Below are 10,167 nucleotides of genomic sequence, written 5' to 3' on the forward strand. Positions count from 1 at the left end.
TACCTGCCAGAGCTGTGTGTCTTCCCTTCAACTTGAGAGGGGGTGTTCACTTGGCCAAAGGATAATTTCATCTCTCGTGACGTGACCACACAAGCTTGAGTCTGAAAGTTTAAATACGCATGTAGCTGTTGCATTACCAAGGAGGCAGACAAAGTAAGTGAGCCCTAGCCCTCTGGTCTGGATTGTTCTTCGGGGTTTGGATCTGAGACTGGGAATGAGGCTCATTTACTGCTGACTGCAAGGGTCCTTTTGAGAGAGAAGCAGGAATAGTGGAGGGGAACTCCATCATCCCACCTCACCCAGCAGCGGCCCTCACCTTGGCTTGGCAGCTGAGTCCAGACACCAGGAGTTCCCTGCTCCCTAAGACTCTTGATAACCTAGATCCTGGTAAACTCCCCCTCCTCCTTGTCCTCCAAGCCTCAAACGAGGGTCACTTTCTACATTGACTGCTGGTTACAATAAAGCCTTCTGTTAATGGGTTCCATTTTCCCAACCTAGCTGAATCCTGACAGTACAGACACAGCTGCTCTGTGGAGAAAGTTCCAAGAAGCACAGTGCTCAACACTGTCATTGGTCTGTAACTCTGTGCGGGGCAGGTCACATGCATGGGATTGTGAACACATGCAGAGGCCTGAAGACAGCTCTGGTGTTGTTCCTCAAGGACTCTCCTCTTCTTTGTATTTTAGAAAGGATCTCTCCTTGACCTAGAATTCACCATGTAGACTTACAGAGCCTGCAAGCATCTACCTGTCTCCCTAACATGGAGATTACAAGCATTCAGCCACCACACCTGGCTTTTGTTGCTTCTTTTGTTTTTGCTTTTTTAAAACGTGAGTTCTGGGGAATTGAACTTTGGTCCCCACACTTACAAGATAAGCACTTTGCCAGCACCATCTCCCCATCTGCCATCAACATCATCAAAGACTGCTCAGAATAAGCATCAGAAGTGGGCTTAGAAGGCACACCAGCCATTGTACAGTAAATACAGCTTAGCACAGGGCTCTCCATACACAAGACGAGTTCTCAGCCACTGGCAGGTACTGTCATTTTAGATGCATCCACTCTTGTCATTGCTTTCTTTTGTGAGTCAGCGTTGTCTGGTTTCACTTCCTGGCCTCATCAGACTGGCCTTCAGCAATCAGACCCCTTGGGCATGATGTGCGGTGATGATACTGTGCACAGACACAATATGGTGAAGAGGCAACCATGAGTAAGCTCCTTTTCCTAAAATGCTCACATCCTGGAGGAAGGTGGAGAGCTACTGCTGGTCGGCCTGTTAGCTGTTCCCAAGGCTATGCAAATACAGAGACCCACTAGGAACTCAACAGGAGGCTGTACTTAGAGCCGCTGAGATGTGCTACCATGACAGGTGTAAGCAATACCAGTCCATGAACAAAGCAGTCCAGACCCACGAGCAGGGGTCTACCCACTCTCCCACCAGGAGGGGAGCCATGGACCTTTCTCCATGCACCATGCAAACTACTTCTACTCAAGGAGATTCATCAGAGACAAAGGTTTTCAAGGAGAGCTGGTCACCCAGGCAACCTCTGCCTGGCATGTACCAAAAGTCCATACTCCCAGGAAGAAAGCAGATGTTAGACAGCAATTGGCATCCTTTGGACAAACAGCACATGGTCCTACTTTGGGATGATGATTGCATCTTACCCTCTGGTCTCTTCTAAACCACAGTCTCCCACAGGCCAAGAAACAGCCCAGACTTTCCTACTACAGCTTGACTCCCTCTGGGTCCTCAGCACATACCTGCCCAGGGAAACCCTTCCTGAGCCCCATGGGAGAAGGATCCCTCCTTACAGACACTCTGTCCTCCCCTCTGCAACAGAAAACACAGAGTACCTAAAGTTACCTGGCTCCCCACCACACCCGTCTCCCAGAATAAATTCTGAATTTACAATAGCCAGCATTTGTCAGGAATTCACGGCACTCCGGGTACCATGCTATCTTTCTAGGCCCCCTCAGCTGGCACAGGTGGGAAAATCAAAACTCAGAAAGATAAGAGACCTGGATGGTACAGGTGGTCACAGGCAGAGTCAGAAATAAAGCCAGACCTTATCTCTGGGGGTCAGGGATTCCCCATGGTATGCTATATTCTGTGTAAATGACAGCCAAGTGAGGTAGGCACAGTCAGAGTGACAAGCATGACACAGTCAGGCCTGGGTATGACAGGCTCTCCTCCCCTCAATGATCCCTGGGTTCTGGTGACATCTGATGAATGGCCCAACACAGTTTTTTCGAGGAGGCAAATGTGACAGAGACAGGCAGGCAGCAAGGTGGCTGGTAAAAGCCCCTTCAACCTCCTTCTGGCTTTATTTCCAGTGCCTTCATGTCCAGGGAAGGAAAACCCTGAGGCAGACCTTGGGAAATGATTGCCCTATCCACAGCTTTCCTGCCCCCAAATGATGTGATGGAGGGTTAGGAGTAAGGAGGGGAGAGGAAAGCCCCTTTGCCTTGAGCGCATGTCTCCAGGAGACATGAAGGAGCAGCCGTTTCCCACCCCAACATATCCAAGTCACATGCTAACAGCTGGAGCCACCGATGGACTTTGCCACGGCCCCTAGAGGGTCTGTGTTCCATCCATTCCTGGATATGTTAAAATATTCTAAAGCCAAAGTGTAAAAGTGATTTACTCATTGAAAATCAAAGGGGAGAGTGTTTGATCCTCCTGTTACTGGGGGGAGGGGGGGATGAAGAAGAAAAAAAAAGAAACTTGACAATTGTCCTCGATAATAGGATGTACTTGACTCACGTGTTCCTGGGGCTGATTATTGCAAATTGTGATTTCAGAAAAGCTGCTAATCAGAGGAAATTGGGGGGCCACTCCAGGAGGGGAACAAAACTAGAGGAACTCCAGCTGTTGGAGACTCTGCACAATGGGAAGGCAAGGAGAATCGTCACCCACAGTAGAGCAGGCCTGGTCTCTGAGGTCTCGGCCCAGGTTCAGCCTTCGGATGACCTGTTCTAGAAGAGAAAACTGGACAACGTATCATGACCCTAGCCAAAACCAAGGCCAGCTCTACTCTGACAGCCTTTCCTGAATCAGACCCAGAATGGAGTCAAGGCACACCCACGAAATGAGCTCCTGGTACGGAGGAAGTGACCCCTTGCTGTTTGGTGTGGGGTCAAGGAAGAGAGGCCGCAGCTCAGTTCACAGAATGGTTAACTGAAGCTCTTGGCACTTAAGTGTAGAGCGGAAGATCTTCCCACCAGGTAGAGCCTCTGAGTCCCATTGTCACCCTGTATACAGGATTGTCCCATCCATACCTTCCTGTGTCTAGAGGAAATAGGATATGTTAACCAGAAACGACATGTTTCAGAATGGAACTAAAAAGTAGTTGTATTTTTATTGCTGGGCATGTATGTGTGTCTGCGTGAATTCATTCTACATGAGTGCAAGTACCCACAGGAAGTGAAAGCAGTTGGCTCCTCTGGAGTTGGAGATACCAGTGGTTGTGAGCTGCCCAGTGTGGGTTCCGGGAACCAAACCTAGGTCCTCTGGAAGAGCAACAATTGCTCGTAACTGTTATCTCTCTGGCCCCTAAAAAGGCTCTTTGATGCCATGAAAACCTTATATGGGCAGCAATATGAGTTCAACCTCCCAGGGAGTAAGAGAACTCCCTATCCTTCCACCCAAACCCCTCACCTGGTCTGGATCTCAGCTCCCACCACACTGCATGGTTACCTTCCACTTGACCCACTAAGGGCAGAAATTGCCTTAAATTAATACCTAAGAAAAATGCCACCCCCACCCACGCATTAGATATATAGTCAACCTCCCATTGCTCTAACGAAATGCCCAACTTTCTTTGGCTCCCAGCTCTGGAGTTCCAGTAGGTGCTTGGATAGACTCATTGCTGTAGGACTCTGGTGGGTGTGTGATCTGTGGCCCAGAGTGTACAGCAGAGGTAACTGCTTCTCCTCATAACCAGAAAGCAAAAGAGAAAGGGCACCCCCTTTCTGACTGTGTCCCACAGGCTCCTTCGAGGATACATCCCCAATGACCTAAGTCATTAGACCATTAGGCCCCTCCTCCTGAAGATCCACAGCATCTCCCCTAAGTGCTACATGAGAACAAAGCCTTTGACAAGTGGACTCTAAGTGACATCTTGACTTGTTGAACACTAGTGTGGTCCACGTACAGCCATGTATGAAGGGCAGACTGAGCATAGGTTCCCACTTGCTCACTCTACTCTCAGTGTGGGGTGGGGTGATGGAGCCCAGTTCAGCCAGAGTGCCACTTGTCCCTACACTGTACCCACCCTTTCAACACATTTGGCCCAGCCAGGAAAAAAGGGGAGCCGGGTGAGCTGCAGAAACAGAAGGTGGGTATGAAGGTCAATGTGCAACCAGAAGTCAAGGTATGACTCAGCAGACTGTAGCCACGGTGTCCCTTCTGCTGGCGCCCTCCCTGCTGACATCACAAGGGGACAGACGCCCCAGAAAAACCACCAAATCCTCCCTAAAGCAGAGTAAGGTCTGTATTGGAAACTCTAGGGCCATCTTGATGAGGACCCCAAGTGGCTGATGTCCAGTAGCTTAGAAGAAATATGTGGTCAGCCTCTGAGAGATGCACAAATCTTTGTACATCACGGAGAAACAGAAAAAGAGATTTGACACCATCCATACTGTTGTAAGCAATTTCTCGGCGTGTTAGCTGAGCAGGGCTGGAAACATACAAAACAGCCACCAAGGTGTGAATATCTCAAGAACAGCTCCAGGCGCAGGAAAACCCTAATGAGAAAAGATGAATGTTCTGTTTGTTATTCAGGGAGGGGACTGGCGGACAGTTACACATGCCATCCCCGAAATTAGAGCTATTTGTTCTCATAGAATTAATTGCAGAAATAAATAAAATTTATCTTCAATATTTGACATGTGATCCTAAAAATTAGAATTCATGAGCTCACGTTTTCAATAACTCACATATAAATATAGACAAACGGATGTTTTAATGCAAATTTAATATACAGTAGTTAAATTAATGATTTTTCCCCGTTCATTTTAATTGGGAAAAAACCCTCACTGCCACACCATATAAATCAAACTAGTCCAGCATGTTGGCATGATAGAGAAGTCGGCACGTTGGCGGCCATGTGTCAAGATCCGATTTGTTTAAAATAAATGGCTCCTGTTCCCAGTTCCGTATACAGCATCATGTTAATGCATATTCATAACCAGGTATTTCTTTTACCATTTTTTTCTCTTTTGAGCTTAATAATTTCTGTATTAAAAAAAATAATTACTGAGGTCATGTGTTCCCAAGGGTCATGTAGGCCAAGAATGCTGTGCTCACTTCACTACTAGTAAATGTGACAGGGGCTGAAGAGATGGCTCCATGGGTAAATGCATTTGCCACACAAATGTGAGGACCCGACTTAGAACCCCCAAACCCCACATAAAACTGGGTATGGGTAGGAATATATGTAATCCAAACAGCTAGCTTGGTATGCCCAGAGGAAAAACAGCAAAAGGCTCCTGCCTCAAACGAGGTGGGTGGTAATGACTGATATCTAAGGCGCCCTCCTCTGCCTCTCCCTCTCTTTTTCTATGCTGTGGGGATGTGTACAGTGCATCACACACACACACACACACACATACACACACACACACACAGACAGTATGAATAAATGAATGAATGAATGAAGTGTCTCCCACTGCCCTAAGGTTTACCGTCTCAGGACTGGATATAGGTCGCAGGGTTTTGTATGGAGCCCTGCTAGGTAACAGTGGGCCAGGTGGGCCAGGCACCAGAGGTGGTAAGGACAGGACCCGGGACACACACATCTGTTAATTGCTCCTACATTGAACTCATCTCGTCTCACCCGTGGTGATTGCTTCTTGATTTCATGCTGGATGGCTATACGGCTACCAAGAGCCTCTTGGTGAGTTTGTGGACCGTACCAAAAAGGCATTTTTATCACCGGTTTAATGCCCCATGGCTGACAGGGAACAGGCAGAAGAGAGGAGCAATGCTGGCGCTCGGGCATTACAGGGATCATTAACGTCGCGTCAGGAAGAGGGCTTGTTTTCAGTTGCATGGCCAGCACGCGCCTGAAGTGATGCGTAGGCAAAAGATAACGCAGGGGTGGGGTACTCACCTTGCCTTGCCAGCTGCAGTGCTGTGCCCCCATTACCTTGTCCCCCGCCCACCACTCTGCCAGGTCAATTCAGGGTTGACGTGAAGAACACTTTGTCCCTAAGTTCCCTACCGGCTCTACCCCCAGCGCAAAGGATGTAACCTGTCTCCCTACCCCAACCTGTTGCTTCTCAGTCGATCTGAGCAGCCTAGAGAGACAGCCACTGCTCCTGATTCTGTCTTACCCAGACCACTCATGCAACAGAGATCTTACAAACTCTTCCTTCCCAGTACCCACGGAAGTTCCCGTTTGGTACCTGGCAGAGAGGTACATGTGCAGGTTCTCCTCAAATCTATCCCCGCCAGTTCTCTCAGTTTCCAGTATCTAGGGACTCCACCAAGAGGCAGAGTTTGTTGAACATAAGCATTCAATAACAAGAAGAGAAGTATTTCAAGAAATAGGAAACCATCCCGGTGGTAGAGTTACTGATGCGTGGATATCAGGCACAGGATGGCATCCGGAGAGATGGTTTCACATAGGAAAGAAATCGGGCGTAAGTAAGGACTACATAATTTACAGGTGACCCAGGGCAGCTGTGAATAACGAACATCCCCAAATTCTTATGCATTGTTTTACAGTCAGCCCGCTCCTTCCCAAAGAGAAGCTCCAGGGATTGAGCTTTATCCGTGACAAGATTTAAATGGCAGCCACGTGGTGGCGTCTACAGTCAGGGGCGGGGGGAGGGGGAGGCTGCTCCAAAGAACCTATATATTGTGTCCTAATAGATAGTTGGGAGCACTCAACTCCAGATCATGTAAACAGGACCCATCCAAACCCTGGCGACACCAAAAATACAGTCCTGATTTTCAAGATCAGGGGCTCTGCAGATGTGTGTGTGCGCACACATATGTGGGGACTTGTGCATATGCAGGTGCTGTTTGGAGATATACAGGCGTGTTTGGATGAATGCAGGTACGTATACACCTGTGGATGTGAGTGTGTGTGTGAAGACCAAACACCAGTCATGGGTATCACTCTTCAGTTGTCCTGCATCATGTTGGCTCCCCGCCCCCTTTTCTATGATCCTATATGTCTCTGTGTATATATATTCTGCATATGTATGAACATGCAAGCAGAGGCCTAAGCTTGGTGTCAGTACTTCTCAGTTGCTCTCTCTCACCTTATGCACCGGGACAGGGTCTCTCCATCAGACCCAGAGCTGGCCCATTTGGTTGGCTTTGCTGGCCACCTTGTTCTGTGAATCCTCTGTTTCTACCTTCTGATGCTGGAATTCCAAACAACTGACACACCCACCTAGGTTCCAGTTGGGATTCAGGGATTTGAACTCTGGTCCTCAAGCTGAAACACCAAGCACATTAACTTCTGAGACATCATTCCAGCCTCCACTACATTTTATGGAGCTTGCCAGTTAGGTTAGGCTGGCTGGCCAGCGACCCTCCTGTCTCTGCCTCCCAGCATGGGATTACATGCACACACCACCTCACACTACATTTTGCATGGGTTCTGGTTATCTGCCACACAGTTTACTCACTGGACTATATCCCTAACCTGATCACTGTGGGTTTTTTGGTTTTTGTTTTTTTTTTTTTTTTTTTTTTGAGGAATCTGACTTTAAGGTCACAAATCCTTTCACTTTCTCCTTCAGCTCCAAGTCCACATGTTTTTGTCAGTGGTACCTCAGGTGGACTGGGCAACAAACACAGAGGTAAAGTCCTGGTTTGACTGAACTGGGAAGAAAACAAAGAAATGGTCCAAAGAGAATATATCTGTTCACACAGCAGTGGCCACCAAAGACCCTGGACACACTGTGTCTATGGAGAGAAAAAATAAACACGAGTTTTAAGTCAAGGGCAGTCACGTGACCTTGGAAACAGGGAAGCGCCCTATGTATGTAAGAGCTGGCTGTTCCATGTTGCTTCCAGAACTTGGTGCTGATGCAGGCCCTGCCAGGGATGGGACTGTCCCCTTTCTGCCACCCACAGGCCACTCAGTGGAATTCTCTAAGACTTACCACATGGGTTACAATTATAATGAAGTCTGGGAGCACTAGAAGCAGAGACAGGCCATAGCCGGATGCAGAGCACCCTGGTCCCCAGGGCACAGATGCCCTGTGTACCCAGCCTGCACCATTTTTGCTGGCAACTGCCTTCCAAACACCCATCCTTGTTGTCACCCAGCAGAGTCCCTGAGGCTTATCAGCCCTGACATACTCCCAGCTCATTTATTTCTTCTGTTCTCCCCACAATCACTTCTAGAGGGGCATAATTTCCCCAGCAAATGGCGCAGTTGTCAGAGTCCCCTGATTAAGAGGTCTGCATTCATTACAGCAGAACGTCTACAGTGCAGCTGCAAAGGAGCCAACGTACAGTGCCCAGAACTGGGCTGGAGAGCCCTGCTTTCTGATGCCAAAGGAGCGCCACCATTAGGCGTTTCCAATATGTTTCCTGTAGCAAAGCGAGTGGCCCTTTTGTCGAGGCCAGCTTGGGGATGCCTCATATGCCAAAAGCGTCAGTAAAGATTATGCAGCCAGGTTCTGTCTCTTAAGCCATATTTTCTATCTCTCTCCGGCACCTCATCTATAAAGTAGGGCTAAGAGAACAGCCTACCTGACTGAGAGGAGGTGATAGGATTAAATGAGGTAATATTATAAAAATAAATGGTGTCTGGCATGTACTAAGTGCTTTGTAAATGCTAACACAAGTAAGTGGGGTTCATTTGTTCTGGTATCAGAGTTGACCATGGATTTTGGATCCCAAAAACATGACTCAGGGATATGATATGCATGGCCACAGGCATGTAGAGGGTTATACCCAATCATGCTCCCTCAGGGCCACAGGAGACTGTCACAGGGCCACAGGAGACGAGCAGCAGAAACACTGCTGTCTCCACATCACACTCAGAAAGACTAAGGTCAAAGGGATAAAGGAAATAACTTGCTCAAAACTACTAGGTGCATCTGTAGCCGTGAATATGTCCAGGCTTCAGAAGAGGCTTGCTTCTAGTGTCCACCACCATGGTATAAAGAAGGCCTGGTTGGACGCCAATGAGACCAACGAAATCGCCAATACCAACTTCCGTCAGCAGATCCAGAAGTTGGCCAAAGATGGGCTGATCATCCAGAAGCCTGTGACTGTCCATTCCTGGGCTCAATGCCAGGAAAACACCTTGGCTCAACAGAAGGGCAAGCACATAGACACAGGGAAGAGCAAGGGTGCTCCCAGGCCTGAGAAGGTGAGCTGGCTGAGAAGGATGCAAGTCCTATGTTGGCTTCTCAGAAGATGAATCTGAGATTGACCGCCACCTGTATCATAGCTTGTACTTGAAGGTCAAAGGGAATGCATTAAAAAATAATCAGAGTCTCATGGAGCATACCCACAAACTGAAGGCAGACAGGTCCACAAGAAGCTCCTGGCTGACCAGGCTGAGGTCCACCAGTCTAATACTTAGGAAGCAGGAAAGTGCCAAGAGGTGGCACCTCCAGGCCAAGAATGAGGAGATCATCAAGACTCTGTCCAAGGAGGAAGAGGCCAGGAAATAAAGCTTCCCTTGTGTCTGTCCACAGTGGCCTGGCTGGGGTCTCACATTGTTGACTGAAGTTTCTGTCCTACCCAGTTCGACAGTCATTCAGTCCCAAAGAAACACACAGAGGCTTATATTAATTCTAAACTGTTCGGCCTATTATTCAGCCTCATTACTAACTACCTCTTACTACTTAAACCATAATTCTTGCCTATGTTTAGTCACATGGTTTGGTGCCTTTTATCAGTGCAGCATTCTCATCCTGCTTCCTCTGCATTTGGCTGCTGACTGCATCTCTGCCTTTCCTCTTCCCAGAATTCTCCTAGTCTGGTTGCCCTGCCTATATTCCCTGCCTGGCTACTGGCCAATCAGCATTTTATTAAACCAATACAGGTGACAAATCTTCACAGTGTACAAGAGCATTATCCCACAGCATCACGAGGATCAGTTAACAAAATAAAACAAGCAAACAAAAAGCACAAAGTACTATTATTCAAGTGTCAAATGACCTCCATATGCTCATATGTTTGAACAC

General features: G+C 48.0%; 1 pseudogene; it reads left to right on the plus strand.

Moving 5' to 3' along the window:
* The first annotated feature begins 9,083 nt into the window (after positions 1-9,083).
* LOC142859431 (large ribosomal subunit protein eL19-like) lies at positions 9,084-9,651 on the plus strand (annotated as a pseudogene).
* The last annotated feature ends 516 nt before the right edge of the window (positions 9,652-10,167 follow it).

This window comes from Microtus pennsylvanicus, chromosome 11 (genome assembly GCF_037038515.1).
Source record: "Microtus pennsylvanicus isolate mMicPen1 chromosome 11, mMicPen1.hap1, whole genome shotgun sequence".
Lineage (NCBI taxonomy): Eukaryota > Metazoa > Chordata > Mammalia > Rodentia > Cricetidae > Microtus > Microtus pennsylvanicus.